This window comes from Puntigrus tetrazona, chromosome 5 (assembly GCF_018831695.1).
Source record: "Puntigrus tetrazona isolate hp1 chromosome 5, ASM1883169v1, whole genome shotgun sequence".
NCBI classification, from domain to species: domain Eukaryota; kingdom Metazoa; phylum Chordata; class Actinopteri; order Cypriniformes; family Cyprinidae; genus Puntigrus; species Puntigrus tetrazona.
This window is the reverse complement of record NC_056703.1, coordinates 27,772,503-27,797,833: the sequence shown is the minus strand read 5'-3', so window position 1 is coordinate 27,797,833 and position 25,331 is coordinate 27,772,503. Positions and strand designations below refer to the sequence as shown.

The 25,331-nt window shown below is 36.5% G+C and overlaps 1 pseudogene; it reads left to right on the top strand.

The window, feature by feature from the left end:
• Positions 1-25,331, top strand: part of LOC122345118 — an 89,108-nt pseudogene that overhangs the window by 3,669 nt on the left and 60,108 nt on the right.

Here is a 25,331-nt window from a genome sequence, read left to right as displayed (position 1 = left end):
GCCTTTTTTTCTGTTGTGTGTGGTCTGATATTTTGTCATTTTTGTTAGTTATTTGTTGGGTGATGATGTTCAGAGCTCATCATTTTACATTTGTTAAAGGCCACCGTTCTTCAGATTTGTATGTCAAGTAGGGATGCTTCGATCTGAATTTTTGCTTACAAAACCGATTCCCTATTCAGTATTGGCGATACCGAGTACCAACATGATAGTAAAGATATATTTGGAAAAAATATAAATTACCTAATAAACCGTCAATTCATTTTAATGTTTTAGCATTTTCAATTAAACATGAAATTAAACCTGAACTATAACTCAATTGAATAACTTTATTATTTCAATGTCAACTTTTCATTGAAAACGGAATGCTATGTTGTTTATCCTCATAAAAACAAATTACACACACGCACACACACAATGTAAATAGTGCACACAGAAAATGAACATGTTAATTTCTTTCTAAGGTACTTGCCCTTTGGTATTAAGCTGGTTTGAGCCACCACAGTCATTTAAACATACAAAATGACACAATTAAAATAATGTGGTATTTTTGGTTTATGGAAACAACAGTTATGGTGAATAGGATACAATACTAACATGAACTGCTGAAATATAGTCATTACTCCAGAAAAGAATAAATATTATATTCTCATGCAAATCCTTTCCAGCTAACAACGCAGTACCATTTATGTGATTTATCGGTGCTGTACTTTTATTTCACACATTGCATGCTCGTAGATTGCTATTTTTTTTTAAGTTTAAACGCCTCGTCCGTTTGCAAGGTTGCACGCGCAGTCAGCGGAGGCTCGCGCTGCAGAGCCAGGCGAAAGTATTAACAAGACTTCAGTAAAGTGATCCACAGCGCAGTATTAACACGGGAACATCAGTCAGAACAGGATAGTTCGCTTTTCAGAGGTGAGAGACTTTTCAAGTTACTAAAATAACAAGTGAATATTAACACTGACATTAAGCCTCTCGCTATCTCATCTGATCAATCTGGACGGAGCGTTTTTCTCAGGCACTCTTTACTTAAACTGCATCAGTTAGAAGTGTCAACGGCTTTAACGCACGTCTTTTAAAACAAAAGTCTTGCATCAGAAATTACGTTTTTATTGTTCACGCGTTTCTTTGGCCGCTACCCACCCAGAAGGGCCTCGCGACCCACGGTTTACGGTAGCTGCCATAAAATATCTCCAAATCACGGATGTTTTTGCGGCTATATATATATATATATATAATGTTTATATCCCAGATATCTTTGCTTTCCTTCTTCAGAAACAAAGATAAAGCAGCATAGTTTACTTCATATCAATTAAAACTAAATAAAAACACTAATGTAAAAATTAAATAAATGTTTCTTTAAAAAAATATAGTAGCTTTTCGTTTAGTGAACAAATTAAAATCGACAAACCAACGTATATGGGGTTACACTGGACAAAACTGAAAACGATAGCTAAACAAACTTTATTCAGAATGCAGCATCTTGCTTTGATAAATGTATTTAATTGTACAAATCTTTCAATGGGGGGGTATACCTGTGGTTGTCAGTCGACCTATTTCAAACATGTTAACGTTTTTATTGCATGCCGTATGCACGTAGTAACCTCAATTTTATTCCTTGTGCACATTTTGTATCTCTTCAGATATCTGTTCTATTGGACCGTAAGTGATCTGTAAAATGGACATCACATGTTCCACCTTGATTCCAGTTTGACGGGAGCATATATTTTCCATTTAAAGAGCATTAAAGTGTGCAGGACGTGAATATATTTTATTTACAGAGATATATTATGTAACACTTCACACTTCTCTTTGTAAGTCTCATGGCAAATTCAGTGGATTTATCAAAGAGTCAATGGATGGCTGCTTATCTGAATCAGGTGTGTTAAACAAGGGAATGTTGTATAATATATTGTCGTAAGGACTGGAACTAAAAACAACTGCTTTAGGTCATCATTCTCTTGTAAAACCTGTCACTCGTAACTGTATAATTTAAAACATATCTCAAATGAAAGTTCTGTCATTTGCCCTCATTTACTCACCACCATGCATTTGCAAATGAAGATTTGTTCTTTCTCAGACACACATGGATATAATCACGCTGCTCTTTTTAGACTATGAATTGCATTCAAGCTCCAAAACAACAAATGATGAGATGAGATACTTTAACTGAATAATTTAAGGGTTAAGTATATATTTGGAATGGATACTATACATTCTCCAGTCACTAAAAGCCTGGAAAGGTTGGTAGCTGAACAACTTACCAGCTTTTTAGAAAAACATGATCACTCTAAACAGTTTGATTTTAGGCTATTCAACAGAAATGGCAAACCGCTGTCTCACATAATTTATTAAGAGAGCTTGAGATAAAGGCAAGGTAGTAGGTGCAGTGTTTCTAGACCTAAAAAGGTCATTTGATACTGTTCTCCTAAATACATTTTAGGAGTTTAACTTCTAGTTTAACTTCTCTGTACTTCTAATAACTCAAGATCAGCTTTACAAAACAACAAGATGGGTCTTCCTCAAGGGTCAATTTCGGGTCCATTGCTATTTTCCTTATATATCAACGATTTAACAAATTGTTGCAAGCAAAGTAAATGTTATAGTGACATTTAAAGTATTTAGGTTGTTATTTTAGATTCTCATTTGAAATCTGATATGCATGTCAAGAGGCTGTGTAGAACAATCAGAACAAATTTCAGTTGTTTTTGCATGATTAGACCGTAAGTATCTCTAAAAGTAACTAAGTTATACATGCATGCAATTGCACTTTTTGCAATTGTGTGAAAGTCAGGAGTTTGGTATCTCAGTTGACTGTCAAACCTGGTAGATCTCTAAACAAACTCTAAAAGTTCTGGATAAGAAACCAAACAGTTGTCATTACTGAAATATTTTACAAAAATATTAGTTTGCTTAGTTTTGAAAATGTTATTTTTATTTGTCTCTTATTAAAATGATTTTTAAATATTTAAATAATCTTGTTCAAGAAACTATGCAAATTAATATCAAAACAGAGTAGTAAGGGATTTTCATTATAAGAGTTGCGACTGCTATGAATTTTACAGTACCAAAAAAATGTAAAAAAAAAAACTAAATTTGCACAATCCACATTTTCAGTTTTTCTTTGGAACAGCCAGCCAGCTGAACTGATTTTTACTTTCCTGTTGTAATAAAAACCAAACCAGGGACTGGGGCTGCAAATCAGCCTTTGGCTAGAATCCACATGGAGCATCAGTTGCTTGAAATTGTAGCAAATACAAATAAACAAATAAATAAAAGTCACCATGAAGGAGGTCTTTATGATTTATAAGTATGTATGTTTTCTAAAGCCATGGAGCAGCTTTGAAGGAGGAAGTGGTTGGGTCAGATAAGCTGTTCTTGGATCTGTCTAATTGTTTAATATATTTAAGTTAGTACAAGTCTCAGAGTAGATTTAAAGAGGATTTCAAGAGGATATAATGACAGTGGAGGAGGTGCTGCTGCCGCCTGACATGAGTCAGTACACACTCTTGTTGAGCAATACTCTAGCTGAGACATAAAGACATAAACATTGATAAACACTGTGCAACACTGCTGCTGAGCTGGTTGTAGGGGTGAGTACCAGTCTTCAATTTTTTGGCAAGAGGGCAATGAGATCTTCATTGGGTTACATACTGTAGTGTGTCTGGAGCTAACTGTCAGCCTGTCCATATACAGTTTCCTATTTTAATATTATAGCTATAATGTTTTGAAAATACTGTATCAATATATTATTTATATATAGATATAATAATAGTTATTTATAAAACTCCAGCATGCCTAATATTGCTGCATTTTACCATTTGCTCGTTTTTATTTGTAATGTTGTTTATAGACTGCTAAACTTGCTCTTTTAGGAAAGTTTTGGGGCCTATTAAAAGTTCTAATTCGGCATTCATACAAATCCATATGAATCGGAAACTTGCATAATACATGTGATTTAGCAAAATTGCTTGAATTCGTACATAAGTGAGATCGGGCTGGATAAAATCCGCATCTCATAGCCGTATATCAAAACCAGACTTTGTTGACAAGAGACCTCAGGTGTATTTGATTCAGTGCTTGAGTCTTGAATCATTAATGCCAGTTGGTGATTTCTCTGGAAAGACCTTAAGCCCTGCATGTTGGCCAACATAAATTCTGTAAACAAAGAGTTTACCTTCCTTGTTTTTCACCACAGATTTTTGAAAGACAGTCCTAAGTGAATTTCTTGCAGCACTGCTCTTCAGAACATCAATGAGATAATCACTTTAGTGTCATAACACGCAATCCTGTTTCATTGATAATTCATCTTGCATAAGCCCTTTTTGGATAGTAATTGTTTCTCATGGGGGCATGAGCTATTTTTAACATTTACAACCTTTGATTTTTATTGCCATCCATATCCAGAATGTCAGTGTTTATCTTCTACCACACGCACAAAAATCCCAACCCAATTACAGTTTTTTAAAAAATGCCAAGGATGTGTGGTAATTTATTTGCAGTCTGAATCCACATCTATCCACAGTTCCACAGTTTACAAGCAAGGGTCAATTTGAGGTTTAAATCCTTTTTGACACTACACCTGCATTAATACTCAGACTTGCAGTAGATTATGCGATCAAGACACTCATACTCACCGAACAATATTAGTAGGGGTCTATGATCCACACATTTATAACTCAAATTCATATTGCATTCTCAATGCTTCATCATTGCGAACTAAAGCTTTGTCATTGGTCAACAGTTCTATGCATTTGTTGAAAATACTTTATTCTAGCTTCAGGCAGCTTGCTCTTTTGGCAATTTGTAACTTCACAGTGTTGAACACTGCACTAATGTATGGTACAATGTCCATATTTTGTTTACTAAACCAAGAAAACTTTTGTCATGCTTAAAGGTGCTTGCATGTACCTATGATTCTCTGCAGAATTACTAAGAATGCACAACGCAATTAATATTTATGCATACGCAAAATGCAGTTTATCTTTTTAAGAAACATCTAGAGGAGTCAAGTCAAGTCAAGTCAAGTGGCTTTTTATTGTCATTTCAACTACATATAGCTGTGCAGTACATAGTGAAACGAGACAACGTTTCTGCTGGAACTGGTGCTACATAAAGTCACAAGAAGCAAAACACATTGGTCTCAAGCTGAAATATTATTTGTCTTGACACTTACGAAACTGTAAAAGGCAATGGAATGGAGAAAGCTCTCTGCATATGAAAGTATGTTCTCTCTGTTGACTTTGTGTGGAAAGCAAGCGGCACTGTAAATTTACTTTGTGTATGCAATAGAAACAAGAGAGATTTTGTTCTCATGGTATTGCTTTAAGTTTTAAAATTTCACTATTTTGGAACAATGCTGAACGCAGAGATTGAAAATTTGCATGTGCAGAAGATGTGCAGGAGCAATTACTTCATCAAGAACCAGAATATTTCCTCCAAGTAATAGCCAATGACCTCGTCCAGAAGCTTAGGCAGTTATCTTCTTGTCTTGCTACGCTATCAGACAATGATCTACAAGCTAGTAAAATACAAATAATTTAAAAACAAGAATATCTTGAAGGTTGAGGAGTCTGCTGGTTCTCTACTGCGAGCCTTTGGCTGGCTTCTTCCTCTCTGGCCTTTTCTTTTCTTATCTGAAAAGCTCATTGAGGTTTCTCCTTTTAGCCCTTTCTCTCTAAATTGGCTCTGGCTCCCTCTGCTCAGCAAGGGACAAGGTAAAAGGATCTGACAGCCCTGGCTCATCACATGTGGAGGAGTGTCTCTGACCTGAAGTCTCAGCCATACGGGTGAACCAGGGTCATGATGCAGACCGTTGAAGACTTGAGAAACAGCAATGAATGCAGGACAGGTTAGGTCTGAAGGGTTAGGAACACATGATTAATTTAAGAATAATTTAATAGAGGAAACATATTGATGTTCCTTTAAAACCAGAACAAGAATATAATAACAAGAGCACATAAATAAATAGTATCTTTCTTTTACCCATTTTTTGTTTCCAGTGGTGACTTATGATTCAATATTCATTGGGAAACATAATATCCAAATACAATCATAGTGATATTAATGATATTGGTATTTTGTTGGCATCACTTTCAAATTCTGGCCATGCCCATCAACAATAAGGTCTATGGTTTACCCTGAGTAACAAAGCAGTGCTTGATCGCTCTTTCTACAGACAGTATTCAAAGTTTAAAGTGCTTCTTCATGCAGGGCTAACCGGAGACATTCCTCTCTAATCCCAATTTTTAATTAAAGAGATAATACCTTCTGATTTCTCAATAGAGGTGAAGTGATGGATTGAAAAGACTTCAGTGCCCATTTAATGGCCCTCTGAGAGCAGTTCTATGTTCTATGTGCTTTTTATGGCCTTGCCTCTCCTTAACCTTTTGTTGTAATGTTCAGCTTTAAAATGAACTGTGCCCAAACTTAGGCTATGACCTCATCAGGGTTGCCAGGGTTACAGCGCCCTGCAGCTTTAGAAGTTTTGTCTTTTATGTGTGTTTCTTTTTAATCTACATTTTAATTAGTTGTAAGTCATCTGATTCTTTGAAAATATGGTAATTTGGCACAGTGAGGGGGTTGGGGCAAAAAAATCTCAGCAGTCATTTAAAAATATCTCCTGATGGTGTGAAGTTAAAATTTTTTTTTTTTACCAAAATTGAGTGCAATCGTTTTCAAACATTTTTCTCTGTCTTGATTTCACTTATTCTTGATTACTGAATCAAGCTCTGGTTGACAAGCAACAGTTGACAAGCAAGGATGAATGATGGAAGAATTTTCCAGTTTAACCTTTAGGCTCTAAATTAAAACCAGTATTGTAGCTTACTGTAGTGACTTAGGGTACAACAATAAACTGGTACAGCATTGCACTTGAGAACTCTTGATTATCTCAGGAATTCATTAAGTAAAAGACAGGTTATGTTTGCACACTATTTAAGTACATTTTTAAGTAATCCGGTCACAAGTGGTCAGCCAAGATGCATTTATGAATTACATTACATTTCAAATGTCTCTAATGTAAAACCGTGTACAGTTTGTAAAAAAAATTACATGCACATATACATTCCTGTAGACTGAGCATGTAATATGCATGTATTATGTCACAAGTTTGCATTTTCTAAGTTAAATGGACAAACTATTGGTAAAAATGTTTCCCCATTAGTTGTAAATTACCACACCCGATTTATCTCATCATCTTATTAGATGAGCATAACAGCATGGAGAACATGCATCATCTGATGAAGAGAAATCAAAAGCTTTTCAAAGGTTTTCTTGTCAACTGCTAGTGCGGCAACAACACCTTTTCTAATTTACTCATTCCCTGTCATTTTCTCCTCTTTACACTCATTCTCTCCTGTCCTCTCTTTCTTCCCTCTCTCTTTTTTACTCTCTCGGTTGTAGTGTCTATCTGTTTAATCCAGATTTCGGCTGTAATCCCTTCATTTCATGTAAAGATCAGCCATATCGCACACAGAGGCTTAAACACCCTCTGCAGATGTGGTAAATCTGCTCAATATAAAATGTTCACACCATAGCTTTCTGAAGGATTTCTGTATGGTCGCTATTGTGCTCTTTATCATCGTCTAATGCTAATTCTCCTATCAACGTATGCACAACTAAGCCTTGAGACGCAGGCATTAGTCTGTTATTCAAATTTTTAAATCTGATGACACCCACACACACACACACACACACACACACACACACACACACACACACACACACACACTAATTGCATCCCCAAGCCAATGGTTTTGTTGCAGCTAACCCCTTCTTGTAGTCACCAAATCAGGAAAAATGTCACTGAGATTATTTTGAATACTTCCAAGTTCTTATACCTAGCATACCATCTATTGAATGTTGTATGCAAGCAAAAATGACAATTGCAAGAGAACTATTTGACATTAACTGTGGAAAGCACTTGGAGGAAAGCATGTGCTTATTTTGGTTTACTGGCTTGCAAAGGCATTGTTCTAGAGTCACTTTCACAGACCTTCTTGGTTCTAAAAATAAAAAGTGTTTTGTTGTTCATAAAACCGCTTATTAAATGAAAGATGTGGTTGCAGGCTTCTGAGCCATTTTTGTGTAAGTGACATGTGTCAGGTTCTGTACCCAATAGCTGAACAGTTTTATGCCAGACTCCACCAAGCTGGGCGGAGGTCAGGTGACGGACAAAACAAGATTGACACTTTGAACCAGAAGGAGATTATTCGAGGATAAATTGTAGTAGCTGGCAGGGATCAATACCCAGAAAGCACTCCACTCAAGCAACCAGATCTGAGGAAAAGAGAGAATCAATTACCAGGACAAAGCAAAAGATCAAACCATGGAGAGAAGGCAGGATTCCACCAATGTAACTGAACAGGGATGCAGTATTCAACTCAGGAATGAAAGGAGAGAACAAGTCTGACAGGATGTGACGGAGGATAGCAAGAGATATGCGAAATTAGGATCCAGTGAAACAATCAGTGCTGTGTGAAGCTTCTTAAAGTGTGAATTCTTAAAGAATGAAATGAAAAAATTAAAGCTATTTGGGACGAAAAACCAGGGAGCTTCTGACTGTCCCATTGACTGCCAAACAATTACAACTGTCTAAGTGCAGAGAGGTATACAAGACATTGTCTGACTGTTCTATCTGCAATCAGTGATTCAACCGTAATATTAGGAAGTTACAAGAATACTCTTTGTATGGAGCAAAAAAACGAAAATAACACATTTATACAAAAGTTTGTCTTCTCTAGTTTAGTGTAAGCACCATTTTGGAAAATACTAGATATCCGCAGGGAGAGGGCACATGTTTTTATATGATTAATGACAAAGTTTACATTTTGGGGTGAGTAACCCTTTAACAGTCATTAAATACCATCCTAAGTTGTTTTTCACCCATGTTTTGTTTATAATTTGTCTAAATTTATTTGAGAATAATCTACATTCAGTTGGTCAGTATAATCTACAATTTGTGGCTCATTTAAAACTGTAAAAACATTTGTCTTTACTGGCAAATAAGAATATAAAATCGTGCTGCTGCTTCTCTGATGGACAACTGCAGTGTCTTATATTTTGCAGCAGGCGGCAGTGTATTGTGCTCATGAGTGTTTGTGTGTGTGTGCGTTTTAGGTGACCATTCTACGAGGAAAGGACGGTTTCGGCTTCACCATCTGCTCTGACTCGCCTGTTCGCATACAAGCAGTCGATCCAGGCAAGAACCGCTCTGTGTCTGGTGTCTGTGTTCTTGCATTTTTGCCAGAGGACGCTACTGAACTAAAGGCTCGGCATGTGTGGCATTTCTGGGTCGTTGATCATTATGGTCAAATACGGGTCACTGTGTGTGTTTGTTAGGCCACATGACTCACAGCTGATTAACACTGTAAATTGTCAGAATGTCACCTGTTTTGAGTATATGTCAGGCCACATGAGTCACAGCTGATTATATTGTGTGTGTTTCTTCTCTCAGGTGGTCCAGCGGATCAGGCCGGTTTGCAGCAGTCCGACACTTTGCTGCAGTTAAATGGTCAACCCGTCAAACATTGGAAGTGTGTAGATCTTGCACATGCTATTAGGTACAAATAATGTTTTTTTTCATATTCAGAGTACACCACAAAGTATTTTGTGTTAATATATTGTTTATACAGTGAATGATATGCTTTACATAGGAAAGGTGTTTCTTTTCACTTATTTCATCTCTTTGTCTTCATAATAAGGTCCCATTAGTTAATGTCTACTAATGTCTTCTTAGTTAACATTAACTATGATTAATAAATGCCTTAAAAGTTTTGGTAACTTGAAACCTTTATATACAGTGCCCTCCATAATTATTGGCACCCTGGTTAAAATGTGTTCTTTAGCTTCTAAAAAATTCAGTTTTGTTCTAAATAACATAGGACCACAATGGAAAAAAAGAGGAAATTCCATCCTTTAATTCAAGTGCATTTATTCAGTGGAAAAAATCCCACATTAAGAAATAATTCTTTTACATCAAATCATGGGTGCCACAATTATTAGCACCCCTGATATTTAATACTTTGTACAACCCCCTTTTGCCAACAAAACAGCACCTAATCTTCTCCTATAATGTTTCACAAGATTAGAGAACACAGAAAGAGAGATCTTCGACCATTCCTCTTTGCACAATGTCTCTAAATCATCCAGTGACCTGACTCCTCTCCTCTGCACTCTCCTCTTCAGCTCACTCCACAGGTTTTCAATGGGGTTGAGGTCGGGGACTGAGATGGCCATGGGAGGAGCTTGATTCTGTGTGTGGTGAACCATTTCTGTGTAGATTTGGCCACATGTTTTGGGTCATTATCTTGCTGAAAGACCCAGTGACGACCCATCTTCAGCTTTTCGGGCAGAGGCCACCAGATTTTGCTTTAAAATGTCCTGGTATTTCAAAGCATTCATGATGCCATGCACCCTAACAAGGTTCCCAGGGCCTCTGGAAGAGAAACAGCCCCACAGCATCACCCGATCCTCCCCATATTTCACAGTGGGCATGAGGTGCTTTTCTGCATACTCATCTTTTGTGTTCCGCCATACCCACTTAGAGTGTCTGTTGCCAAAAGCTCTATCTTGGTCTCATCTGACCAAAGAACACGGTCCCAGTTGAAGCCCCAGTACCGCTTAGCAAACTCCAAACGCGTTTGCGTTTATGATTGTGACTGAGAAAAGGTTTTTTCCTTGCACGCCTCCCAAAGAGCTTGTTGGCATGTATATAGCGTCTGATGGTTGTTTTGGAGACTTTGTGACCCCAAGATGCTATCATTTGTTGCAGTTCTTTAACAGTGAGCTTTGGAGAATTTTTATTTCTCTTACCATCCTCCTCACTGTGCGTGGAGGCAAAATAAACTTGCGTCCTCGTCCAGGCTTGTTTACTACTGTTCCAGTTTTTACACTTCTTAATGATTCCTCTCACAGTAGATATGGGCAGCTGCAGGCGGGTGGCTATTTTCTTGTACCCATTACCTAACTTGTGAAGGTCGACACACATCTGCCTTACTTGAATGGTGTGTTCCTTTGTCTTTCCCATGTTGAAGAGTGGATAAGAGAAATGGCCTCTGTGTCACGTCATATTTATACCCCAGGAAGCAGGAAGTGATAAATTGCTAATTAAATGTTCCTAGATATTCAGATCAACTTTGTAAACTACTGTAGAAATGACAGAAATACTTCAATTACATTTATTTTATAGGAATTGTTAGGGGTGCCAATAATTGTGGAACAAGTTATTTTATGAAAAATAATTATTTGTTAGTCAGGGATTTTTATTTCCCCTTAAAATTCATTTTATATTCACGTTATATTTTTCTACAATTTTCAGTGTGACAATATGCTTCTGCAATAAAAATTTAATTTATTTTAAGGCTTTTAACACATCTTAACCAGGGTGCCAATAATTATGGAGGGCACTGTATATATATATATATATATATATATATATATATATATATATATATATATATATATATATATATATAATGCAATATATGCAATATGCATAATGCAAGATATTCATAAAATATGTTGTAATGCATTATACACTGAACAAAAGGATTATTTTGCTTTTGCCCCCATTTTTCATAAGCTGAACTATGCAAAACACATATTTCTTTCAAATACTGTTTACTAATATTTCTAAGACTATGTCCACATGAAGCCACATGAAGGACAAAACCACACAAAACGATGTAGTACACACACCAGACCATTATAGGGTGCGACAGAGATACTCAAAAAATGGAGAAGAAGACTCGGACTATGCACATAAACATTACTTGCGGTATACAAACGAACATGGAACAATACATTTGTGTTGATGTCGGTTGATAAAAAGACAATTGTTCAGTGTATGTTCATGATTTTGTTGCTGTGTGATAAAACAGTCATGGGCAGGACCTGTAAAATGACGACTTTTTCTGAGACACAACATTTGATTTATGGAGATTTTAAAAAAAGGAGTGGGTGGATTTGAATCATTATAAAGTGTTATATTACTCTCCATTTCAGCTGGAAGAACAGCACAATTCTGAAGGGTTTGTATTTGCTCACTAACGTCTAACTCAGGGGTGTCCAAACTATTCCTCTGAAATATCTGTAATTTGGTCTGTATTTCATAACTCCCTTACATTACATCCAATTGGCCTTTATGTCGACATGAATAATGTAAGATTATGTATAAATATCTGCCACAGTACCGCTGTTACTGTTACTACATGTTGTTGGTGGTTTGTGGATTAAAAAGTATTCTTACTGCATTGTTTTCACGCAACGTTTCTCATATTTTCCTAGTCAGTGTTGTTGAGAATGTCTTTAAACTGCTTTAAATCACCGCAGGATCTGGTTTGTTTGGAACGCTCTGCTCTAAACTCAAGCGCTTCTCACAGCGCTGTTTAGCAGGCGTGTGATCGGCAGTAAGCACAATTGTTCTGAGGTTGTCTGGTTCAAATGAGTTGCGCTCTTCTGGTTTTGGTGCATTCAGGAATTCTCGTGCGTGAAAATGAGAACGGATATGAGTTATCAAAATTTTATTACTCGCTTGTTGTTGCTACATCTGGTCTAAAAATTTTGTGCTGTCATCTTGTGTTAACATTGTGAAACTGAACATTTGATTAATTATGCTTGGCAGGCCATTTGTAATATATTTTAATAGACACGCTGTGGGGCACTTAATATTCATCGACGAGCCTTAGTTTGGATACCCGGGTCTAACGTTAATGGATGGAAGATTTCCATATCAAAGAAATTACCCAAAATACCAAATTGCCACAGACCAGTGGTGTGTAACAACACGAGCGAACTTCTTTTTGGCAGTCTGCATCTAGAACAAACTTCAAAAAATCTTTATTTCCGAAATTATGTCACAACAGCTTGTATATGGGGGTCATTCAGGACTTTGAAACGGCTTGCAAAGCGAAAGTTTCTGAGAAAGTTCACTGTGGCTGGCAAAGACCTTCAAAGTACCGTTCGTCCATGTTAATTACCTAATAAGAAAGTGTTCTCTGGCTCCGCCTTCTTTGACATGGAAAACCTCCAAGCTAAAGGCAGTGCACATAAACAGACTCCGCAATTGTGAATCTGCCCCTCTTTATGTTTTCTCCTTCTGTTCTTTATCTTTCACTCTTTTCAGAAATAGTCTTAGTGAGATCACAGTGGTAGTCTGGCGTACAGGACCTTCTGTCAAGACCAATTTCGAGGGGTTGATCCATCACCCTTCTTACAAGTCTTCTAACTATGACACTCCAGTTTCCCCAGCGAAAGCAAAGAGGGCCGACAAAACACCACCGCTTCCGCCTCTGCCCGCACATCACCACACCAGCCGTAGAACTGTAGTCAACGGCTCAGAGGAGTGGGAGGAGGAGGAGTGCAGCGGGAATCCTGTGGGGAGAACGGAGGACTGCGGTAGATGGCAAGACAAGCACTCAGACACTTAGAGGGACACGCGTGAAAGCATCGAACGGAGACAATTATATCATCCTGTCACCTATTAACCCTGGAAGCCAGGTAAACAAAAGCATTGTTCATTAGTATAGGATCTCATGGTTGCTTAATGTCTCAACATAATGTGATTTCCATGCGTTATATGTACGTTTTGGCTATTTATATATATTTTTTAACACCAGGCAAGCTATCTTCCTTTTGGCTGTTTGTATAGACAGTTGTTTGCCAATTCTGGTCCTAGGGGGCCACTGTCCTGCAAAGATTTCTTACATTCCTAATCAGTCGCACTGAACAAATCTAACCAAAGTTAGGGCAAATTATATGGGAAATGTTTTTGATTAGGGATAGAGCTAAACTCTGCAGAACAGTCTGAAGACAGAAATGATAAATAAAATGTCTACAAAGACAGCAAATTATAGTGTTTTATGAATAGGGCTTGGAAAATTGAACTCAGAATACATTCCTGAATCATTTAAATTAACATATTAATAGTTTAAAACTTTCACATTACTAAAACAAGGATGCAAGTATGTTTCGGTTTTTTGTTAAGTTATAATAGTTCTCAAGTTAAAATAAGTCTCATTTACAAACACCTAGCAATCGTTTTATATATTTTACAGTTACAAAAAAAACTAAGCTTATTGATCTTGATTCCTCAAAGCATTGAGAAAATGTCACAGTGTATCTTAAAGTGTCTTCACTTATTAACTCTTCTAAATTTACAGGTATTGGGCTCTATCTATGGAGACAAGCACAGAACGTTAAGTAAGTCCCCTAATACCTTTCTAGTTCATTGATTTAAATAGTGTATTGCAGTGGCTAAGGCTCAGGGTTTTGACCATGTTTTGTTAAATGCTCATTACGTGAATTTCTGTCAATGCCTAGACTGGTCTACAACACTACAGGAAGTGCTTTGATTAAAACACATATTCTGGAAATGTTGGTACATTTTTTACATTTGAATAAAATGAAAACTAAAAGACTTTCTAGTCACACGAGGCAATATTTTATTCAAAATATAACATAGAGAACATACAAAATGTTTAAACTGATACATTTGATACCATTATCCACTAAATAAACTAATTTCAAACTGGATACCTGCTACAGGTTTCAAAAAGTTCAACAAACTGCTGAAAAACAGCATTTTGAACAGATTCTTGAACAGAAATTTTCATTAGTTGTCAGTTATAATCATCAAGCGTAAAAGAAATATATCAGTCTGTGTGTAATGAATGAATATAATATACAAAAGTTTCACTTTTGAATGGAATTAGGAAATAAATAAACTTTTGGATGATAGTCTAATTATATGACTGGCACCTGTAGTGTAAAAAGAGCCTATTGTTATTTTCCACTCTGTGTTAACAGCATCTTGCTAATAAAATTCTAAATAGAATCCTTTTGTATTTACAACGTTAGCCTCCTCTGGTCCCTAGTTAGCTTACTCTTCATAATCTTCATAACTAACTAACTTCTTTCACCCTTATTCTCTGTGTGACTCCTGATGAAGAACATTTCAATAAATAGCTCATACTTACCTCACTGTAAGCAGCATATAATTCAGAATGAGTGAGAGAAGAGAAAAAGAGGAGAGGAAGGCAACTTTATTAAGGCATGTGTCATCTATCCAGATGTTCTTCCATGAGGAGAACGACTAAGATTCATAGAACTGGATTGGTAGAGGTGAGGCAGTTTGTGATGCCAGTGAAATGCGTAGGGAAATGTCTTGCTGGTCTAGCATTGCTGCAATCATGTGGTCTAAATGTATGATGGATAAAATATTGTGATCATAGGCCTGTATAAGCTAGGTGTTTCCAAGAGTTGTTACATATTTGTCATGATAAACATTTGTTTTGATGCTAAAGTTCCTGTATAAAAATAAATTAGTTTTGTTGAAAGACAATTAGAGTATGTAGAGGAATTCCTGGGCTTTTTACATCTGGTGAGCTGGAGCGATTCAATGATTAATACTTGCTTCCAGATGGGACTCAAAGATGATAGTCTGTTTAGTTTTCTTACTCCTGATGATTGCCACAGACCCTTTGGGGAATTTATTAATTATGTCCTTGAGTTGTATAATTTCAATTACTTCATTGATGTAGAGGATTCTAATCCTTCTCCCATCCGGAAGCCAGCCGACGCTCCAGCTCACAGTAAGCAAGATCCCTCCACATGCCACACTAATGAGCCCGTTCCTTCCCCGCATCATCAAAGATTCAGAGAAACTGGAGAAATCTCTGTGAGTAAGGGCCAAGGCTGAAGATATCCGTGGTCTTCGGGCTCTCGGCTGACACTGCATCACTTATCTGTCATTGACATTACTAAATATGCCCAGGAATACTTTCAGAAACCACTGTTGGTAAACACAATCCTCTTCACCATCTGTAGATGCCAACTAAAGCTCTGTCATGAAAAAGGAAGCCATATGTGAAAATGGTTCAGAAGCTGCATCGTGTCCTATGGGCCAAAATTAATTTAAAATGGACTGTTTCAAAGTGGAAAAGTGTTTCATGGTCAGACGAATCCAAATTTGACATTGGAAATCATGAACACTGTGTCCTCCGGGCTAAAGAAGAGAGGAGACCTACCAGCTTGTTATCAGCATTCTGTTCAAACACCAGCATCTCTGATGGTAGGGGTGTGCATAATTGCATATGTTATGAGTTTGCATGTTTTAGAAGGCACTATGAATGAAGGGAAGGGAAGGCTTTGTGTATTTCAGCAGGACAATGCAAAACCACATACCGCATAGCTATTACAACAGCATGGCTTTGTAGTAGAAGAGCTTCATACCAGATCTTTACCTTTAGAGAACACCTGGCGCATGATTAATTGAAAAAAATAGGTCAAAGATGACCATAAACTCTTTAGCAGCTGGAAACCTTTATCAGGCAAAAATAGTACCAAATTCCAAAACTCCAGATACTCTGTAATTTATGGAAATCAGGTAGTACAACTGTCCCCATGCCAGAAACAGTTATAACACTTCCAGATGGTCTGCAACAGATGGCCCCCCAGCCATAAGGAGCAACCTGCCCCTACAGATATATTGACACCATCTAGTTCTAAAATAGATTGGTCATGAAACTTATATAAATGCATTTTTAGGAAATATTTTGTGTTACATATTTTCACATATTTATGTTGTTCTGCCTATTTTTGGCGAGGGACAAGATGTTGCTGGGATGCCATTAATGGGCTTAAGTCATCTTTTATTTATTTGAATTATGTATCATCATGTCATCTCACTACAAGTTATAAAAGACAATGATTGTAACAATCTTTCACAATTTCAGCTTAATTTTTTCATCAATTTCTTAAATCATTCTTTGACTATGTTCTGTTGGCGAAGTTTTTTTGGCCCAGTGCCAAATTGACTTGCCGACCCCTGCTATCATTAATACTTTAATAAATGCATACAATATCTATAGTATAATTTAACTAGGAGACATGCAACTTACAGTCACATTTCACATTTGCAATAACAAAAAATAAAACTCTACTATATCTATACTGTACTGTATCACATGACCAACTTAAAAGGAAAGGAAACTTAAAGGAAAACTTGGAAAGAGATAACAGATCCATGCTACAGACCATACCCATTCAGCTAAACGTTTTCTATTAAACAGAGAGAAAGACATTGTCTGGGTTGAATGACCTTCGCATCCACTTGTCATTGCCTACTACAACTTGACTACAGATGTCCTCAACCACCCATTGAGAGCCAATACTTGGATATGGCTGACCCTTACAAGTACTTGAGCATAGACTGAAAAGGCTATGCAAAAACAGCACACTAAGTTCTTGTCTAAGGCAGAATTTAAAGAAAAAAAACATTTGACACACATAATGGATTGACCATTGAGAGGGCTGGAATGCTGTCCAGATGATATCTAACGCTGCATTAATGAATAGGAAGAAATACATGCTTGCATCTCAGTGAGCATTTGTGGGCCAAAACTTTTAAAAGAGCCACAGTTAGAGAGCACCAGAGAAAATGTGTTCTCTAATCAATGCATCCTAAACCCTTCAATGGACGAATCCTTCATCCTCTTAAAAAAAAATAAATTAAAAAAAATAACATTTTACAGAATAGAACACGATCTGAACAGACAACAAAAGCAGTGAATCAGAACCCGTTGCAAACAAATTCCCCCATGGCATATTATGTATGCCACCATTACGAAACACAGGACATGAAAGTCCTGTGTGTCTGCATAAAAACTCCTGAGAACCAGGAGGACTGCGAACAGCTCAAGGCAATTTTTGTACCACAAAGTGTGAGCGCCTGTCCAGGTGCCAAATACTGCACAGGGCTCCCCAACCCGAGCTTGATGAGACTGACTTGATGACTTTGCATTTTCACTTTATCTAGCTTACCTGCTCCTTTGGGGGAGAAGTTTTCAAAAAGTGTTTCATCTGACACTTAGAAGCCAAAAGGGGTTATAGCTCCTGGCAGTCAAACTCAGGAGATACAGCTACTTTAGATGGAGATGATGACGCAAGGAGTGTGTCATGTCAATTCATTCTTGTACACCTCCTTTTCCCTCACTTGCTTGTGCTGTCCATGGGGTGCTACACATGTTGAATATTGGAAGGAGAAAGGATTAGGCTCCTGTTTCAACTTAAAAAAAGGCTCTGATTCTGAGTGATGCCACTATAATGAATGCTGTAATCACTACTGCGATAATAGAAGAAGCAAGCTAAAGCTTAAATAGTGGGTAGAGCTGCCAATGAATTGGTGTGATGTTATATAATCGTTTCTCCTGACATACCGTAAAAGTGGCAAAACTATACTTCACCTGGTGACACATTGGTGCATAAAATGTTTATAAAAACAAATAAGTTTCATATTCCTTTCATCAATGCAAAACTTATATTATTGCCAGAGAGCCGTGGCAAAGTTCCCACCAGGCAGATAGAGTTGTTAGTTTATGCTAGCTATGCTGACTAAAATCTCACTCTTCTTTCTATTAGGTGGCCAGATGTTCCCCACACCTCAGGCGTCTGTTCCACCCCCTCCGACTGCTAATGCCCAGTCAGCGCCTGGCCTGGCAAGCAGAACATGTTTTCTGCGTCGCTCTGCCAACAGCAAATCCAAAACACAGCTCAGCGGAAACTACCAGCAGAACTTTGCCAACTACCAGAACTGCACCATTGTGAGGTCACATATGCCTCATGCCAACTATGGTACCTATGTGAAAGTGACACCCAAAATCCTTATCTTCCCCATCTTTGTGCAGGTAAATCTCTCATATCTTCACAATAAATACAAGCAATAAACACAAATATTACTGATATCTAGTAGTGATCTATTCTGAGGTTTGCTTGTTTTGCCATATGACCGGATTTTACTCTGGGCAACCCAACACTGTATAAATGTTGTTTATTTACTTCCATTATTTATAGATACTACTGGTCAAATATTACTTCATTACAAGTGAAAGTTGTAAACACAATTTTTTACTTGAAAGTATAGAAGTACTTGCTATTTATTTTTTTTAATTTTTGCCTCTGAAGCAACCTACTGAATACACTGACTAGTTTGTAATATCTGTGTAATAAGAGCTTATTAATGTAATGAGGATAGTGAAACAGGCAGAAATTCGATGTAACGATAGCAAAAAATATCACAGGGCAGGCAGAGTCGAAAACAGGCAATGGTGAAGCAGGCAGACAGAATCAAAGTCGAGGTACACAGGCAATAGGTCAATGGGTAAGCAGCAAACAATTGGAGAAATGATAACCCAGAGCAAGGTCAAACACGGGAAGACAGTGATAGAGGAACAAATGCTTAGAATTACCAGCCAGAGCAAGGATAAGACTTTGCACAGAGTACAAGCTGATAGCGGCTTATATAGCAGTCTGATGAGATACACCTGGGCAGGTAATCAGGGCTGAAGAAGGGCGTGATGGGAAATGTAGTTCAGAGGGCTAATATTCTGGAGAGGGTTCCCTCCGGTGGCCGTCAGAGAGAGCCACAGAGGCTTTTTAAATGAAATAAGACATCTCCGCAGGTTGGACTGCAGGGTTTTGAAGGCTGTGATTTAATTTGTTTTTGGCAAACAAAGCAAACATGTGAACCAAATTACATAATCTTATGATTATTTAATCTTTTCACAAAACTGGAACATACTTTCTAAGTATGGCCATAGATGCACAAACTGCAGAATAAAACAGAATGGTCTGAACATTATTGAAGGTCACATGACCCTTCAAGAGTGATTTCTGATAGGCTGTCTATCACCTGTAAAAACACATCACATTTAGAAAGCAAAAAAAGCTGCTACATAAACAAACGACTTTCTACTTTGAGGACCTTGGTTGAAATATAGTGGAGTGAAAAGTAAGCAATTTGTGTTTTAAATGTAGTACAATAAAACCATGAAAGAAATAAAGAAATAAAACAAAGTAAACCCTGGGGCTCTAGAGATACATTGAGGTGTTAAGACAGGAAACAATTGGTCTGTACAAAAAAACTGAACATTAACTCCAGTGGACTTAACATGCTCTGGCACATAGAACCTCATATGGCCACAGTACTTACCTATATATGTATATATATGCCATGTCTATGTGCATATATATGCTATGTGCCAGAGCAAGTTGACATATCACTCAAAGGATGTTGTGAATGAGATCAGGTCAGTCAGAGATTGTGGTGTATAATTCATGCGATTTTGAAAAAAAGGCAAAATATATGGAAAAAAAACCAAAAAAACAAAAAACAGTTCAGTATTCTTCCTTTGGTGTAGTATTCTGTTTTGTTTGGCTTGGTTTCGGCCAAGAATGTTCATTTTGGTGCATCCTTAAATTTTAGTTTTCATGCACTCTGCAGCCAATCATTCACCACAAACAAACAAACCACATTTATCCTATTTATCCCCCAAAAAAACATATTTTTTTATGGTATGTCACGCAACCAATTACTGTTTACCTACAAACACATTTCAGAAATTGCAAGTTACAGTGTAGTATTATAGAGAACAATGTGGTAAGAGATGGTATGTGTACTGTGTGGGTTAAGTACTTTGTGAAGAGCAGTACTGCAAGGCTCAGTGATTGTGTTTCTGTTATAGCCTTTTTCAACACGGAGTTAATATTATACAGTAAATGTAATGTAAATTATTTCTCTTTTCAAGCCTGTAGATCTGTGTAACCCAAACAGAACACTGATGATCTCTGAAGAAATGATTTTATATGAGAGCAAGCATTTTTCCATCAAGGTAAGAGACACTCTGCATGTTGTTAATGTGCATTTAGGGCATTTCACGCATTATTCAAAATGCTGTCTGTTCATATTCTTATGTCTGTACAAAGATGCAAAAAAAAAACTGTTTAAATTAAATGCATGTATATGCCAATGTTTGTGCCCAACATGAGAAGTGCATTTATGAAACTTGCAGGACGTTTTAATGTTACAAAGACCCAAAGATAAGGGCAAATTTAATTTCTCATGTCACAACCTCTTACATTAAAGATTATATGAAAGTATTGCAGCTTTCAAGACAAAGCATATTCAGTAGTTACAGTGTAGTGGTAACATGACAACAGAAAATAAAAAAATAGGTAAAAAAGCTGAGGATAACATGGATAAAAGATAAAAAGGGAAATAGAATTAAAATTAAAAAGTAATCACAACTTGGTAGTGTAGTTGGTACAGTTATATACTAATGCATATGTGTCTCTTTCCAGTATAATTTTTTAAACACAGTTTAACAGACATTTTTCAATATCAGATCAAAACTAAATTCTGTGTTTTCTTAGAAGTACATATCGATTTCATCCTCCACAATAGGCACAGAAAATGAAGCTAATTTATCTTATGTAAAACATATATTGTTCATGTAATTCCTGTGAGAGAACTTAGAGAGCACTAACATTGGCTGTTGCTATGATACACAGACCGCAGGGCATCAAAAGTTTCAAGGAAGATCAAGGAGAAAACAGGAGTTCTATACAAAGGGATTTGAGAAAAAAGGAAGGAAAAAAAAAAAGACAAAAATACACGTAGGACATAAAAGCTGCTTGCATAATAAATCAGAAAGAATTATAATTTATATATATATATGTGTATATATATATATATATATATATATATATATATATATATATATATATATATATACACACACACACACACACGCACACATAAATATATATATTGGACTAAAACCATTTATAAGCTTTTTAATCCATCATACCTTTTTTTATTGAATCTGTAAACTAATATAACCTCCTAATTGGAGTCACAAAAACTTGTATGTATAACTTTGTAAGTTACCGAACTAGAACAGAAAAGATACATAAGAAGGCAAATGGATTAATGTGATGGAATAAAGAAACGTTATATAACCTTTACCCAGAAGGCTTCTCAAGCCAAGAATAGTATTGCGTAAAGTGAAGATCTGACAATTTCACACTAAGGAGTAAGTGAGCGTTTTATAATCCTTACCTTAGGCCAAAGTCTGACCTTCATTTGCTAATACGGCTGGCAGGCTATATTACATGCGCTGAAGAAAGAAAGACCAGAGTCAGCATCTGGTCTGAGTGGTTCTGTCACCTGAGGAGACACTATTGTCGTTTCATGCTCTTTGTGGATGCTGTGGAAGGAAGAAATATCAGCATGTTGTAATCAGAGTTCGTCCTTGATTTCGTTCGCTCTCAGGTTTTGCGCACCAAAAAGACTTTTGACAGATTGGGGAATTTATAGTATATAAAATACTCTTTTTAACAATATTAACTTCAAATGAACTACCTATTTGTACTGCATGTGAGGGTCCTGTCGCTCTGCTTGATCTAATTTTTAGCTCATATTTGTGACCTGAATTCTTCTGAACCTCTTGGGAACACTTTTTTTACTCCATGTCTGGTAGATACTGCGGCCCTGAATGAACATTGTTTGTAAAATATTATTATATCTATTGTTTTGTATACTTTTGCCGATGTGAAGAAGCCTGTAACCGTGGTCGGTTTCTCAGATATTTAACCATTTCCTTGAAAATGTGTAAAAAATTTACTTAAGTACACTGTGCTTCTTAAATGTAAAACAAAGTATTAAGACTTTTGTACGTCACATAGAGATAACAGCATATCTAAAAATGTAATGGAGATTACCGGGTTGTATAATATTTAAAAATAATATTTTGCGTGTGCAAAATGCTGAGACAGAATCAAGTCCACAAATGAAATGAGTTTTAAATGACAAAGTCTTTTAAACTTCAAATTCTCTCTACTCTGTGTTACTGTTCCACATTAATCAATCAGCTCATTTGCATGCAATGACAACACTGGTTGACCATTTTCATTTAAAATTTATTGATCTATTTATTTATTTTTTACACTTCATGTGCTGTGTGTGTGTGTGTGTGTGTGTTTAGAAGGTCAATATCCCCTTAGGCAAGAACTTTACCACTTTACCAAGTTCAATTGAATTAAAAGTAACCAGACTGTTAATATGCATTGATAAGCGAATGTCTAATGTTTTATGAACCATATTAACAATTGAAAACATGGTGTAAATTTTCATTAACTGTGTTAAACTGAATGGAAAACAAAAATATAGGGATCAACAATTTGTAATAAATTCAGTACATAAAATGCTAATATATATTTTATGTATATAAGCATTTTTTACAGTTTAAAAAGAAATATATTAGTTGCTTATCTTTGGGTGAATCATCTGCGTGTATCATATGTATATGACTCCATGCTATATTTCTAGGTAACGATCTTCATATACTCAGATCTGATGTTGGTGACCAGAGAAGATGAACTGGGACGATGTAATGTCCTGCAAAACCCACTGTACCTCAGACAGCTGCAGCTGCGGGACGGTGAGTGACAAATACACACGCATTCACGCAAATGCGCAAACTCTTCAGGCGTTCGTCCATCGGTTTCAACATCCAGTGACATTTTTTTAATGTTTAAGGTAAAACTGCCCTGAATAAGATAATTTGGTAACACTACAATAAGGCTTATTGGTTAACATTAGTGAACAAGAACAGTGCGGCTGCGTTTACACTGGCACAAAAAACTATTAGGAATTTGTTGCACACATGTAAACTCAGAAATCCGCATTAAATATTTTTTTTTTTCGCATCTGGGCCACTTCCAAATGTGGATTTTAATCTGATAATATCCGGTATTCGGACATCCGAGCTACGTCTAAACACGCGTATCCGATTCCCTGCAGGACTCCTAATGCAAGGGTGAGATGTATGCTCATAAAAACAGAGTTAGTACTATCTCATTTTATTGAGGCGGGAACTGTATGTCAGAAATTGCGTAACATCCAACAGCTCTTTTCAACGACACCTGCCACATCATTTTATAAATATAATAGCTTTGCCACTGAAACCTGCATTATATATTTCACCATGAGGTGATAATGTTGGTGATAATGTTGTTTCACTATAGGCTACTCACTCGCGTGTTCTCCTTTTCTCTCTCTCTCACGTTAATTCATTCAAATTCATACTAGCTTACAGCTCTATTTTTCTTAAGAATTCTACCGTGGGAGTGTTGATAAATGAAACGATGAAAATGAATGAAACTAATTTGACAGAAATGAGACAAATGGTGTGACGACCACAACACAAACAGATTTTAATCCAGATTCCCGACTGGGAACCATCCAGGTTCTAAAATGACCTTAAAATATTTTACAGATTAAATGATATTAAAATGAACAATAAGTCTTGCTGAGGTCCTGTCCTTGGAGAGGACACCACATCAGTTTCTACTTCTTTACTGAGTGATGGTTCCTCTAATTTTTGTAAGGGTGATGATGTCCACATATTTTTGTTGAAGAAAGGTTAGAGGCTGTAACATTATTTATCAACAAAAATATTTCTGCGATAACAATCTGCTGGATGTGCATTATCCCACAATTTGCAGTGCATATTGCAAATAATTAATCAAATAATCATGAGCATATAATTAAAATCCTTCTGCTGAAACGTACAGTATATGTCAATGATACGCTTAAAACTAAGGCAAAATACTTGAACGTCACAGCGCACTCAGAAAATGTCAGAGAGCAAAGAGTGACATCTGCTGTTGAATTTAGATTTTTTAAAGTATTATTTTAAAGCCTTTTGTAATATGGTCTGCAATGGAGGGATAAAATCATTTTAGAATAACTCTCTTTACACCATGCATTCCTAACTTTTTTTCTTCACAAAAAGCACCCCTGAGATTTTATGCTAAATTCAACAAACTTTTCCATTTATATAGTTCCCTGAAATTTTGTAGAAAAGAGTTAGTTGTCACACTTCTTATTTCAACGAATTTCAATGATCCTCAGTGTATGTCAGTTGCTGTATGTTAACTTTTTCGCTCATAGCACTGCAAAGGAGGTTGAAAGAGGTATATAACATAAACCATTAGCTTTTCATTTTGAAAAGAAATTAGAATTTCTTTTTGTAGTGTGTTTTAGGCATTTTTACATAGAATCTCTCATATACCAGTAGACTCCCATATAGTTTCTATTATAACCAGTAAATCTATTACATTTTACATTTAGAATTTTTTTTAAATCATAGCTTCACTGGAATGGTATATAACTCTGCGACTTGAATGTGAACACACACACACACACACACTGTCACGCGTGTGATAGGCAGGAGAGCAAACAACGCGTATAAATGAAAATAAAGTATTTAATCCACATTCGGGGATGAAAGTAAACGATATACATGCAGGCAGGCAGATATACGGAACAAAAAAAAAAAAAAAAAAAAAAAAAAAAAATCACACGCAACTATGGGCGAAGATCGGACAAGCGGAACTGAAAACACAGGACTTAAATACACCGGGTTAAATGACTAAATTAACTACACACAGCTGATGACAATGACATAATTAACATGGAGGGAAGGCAGGGC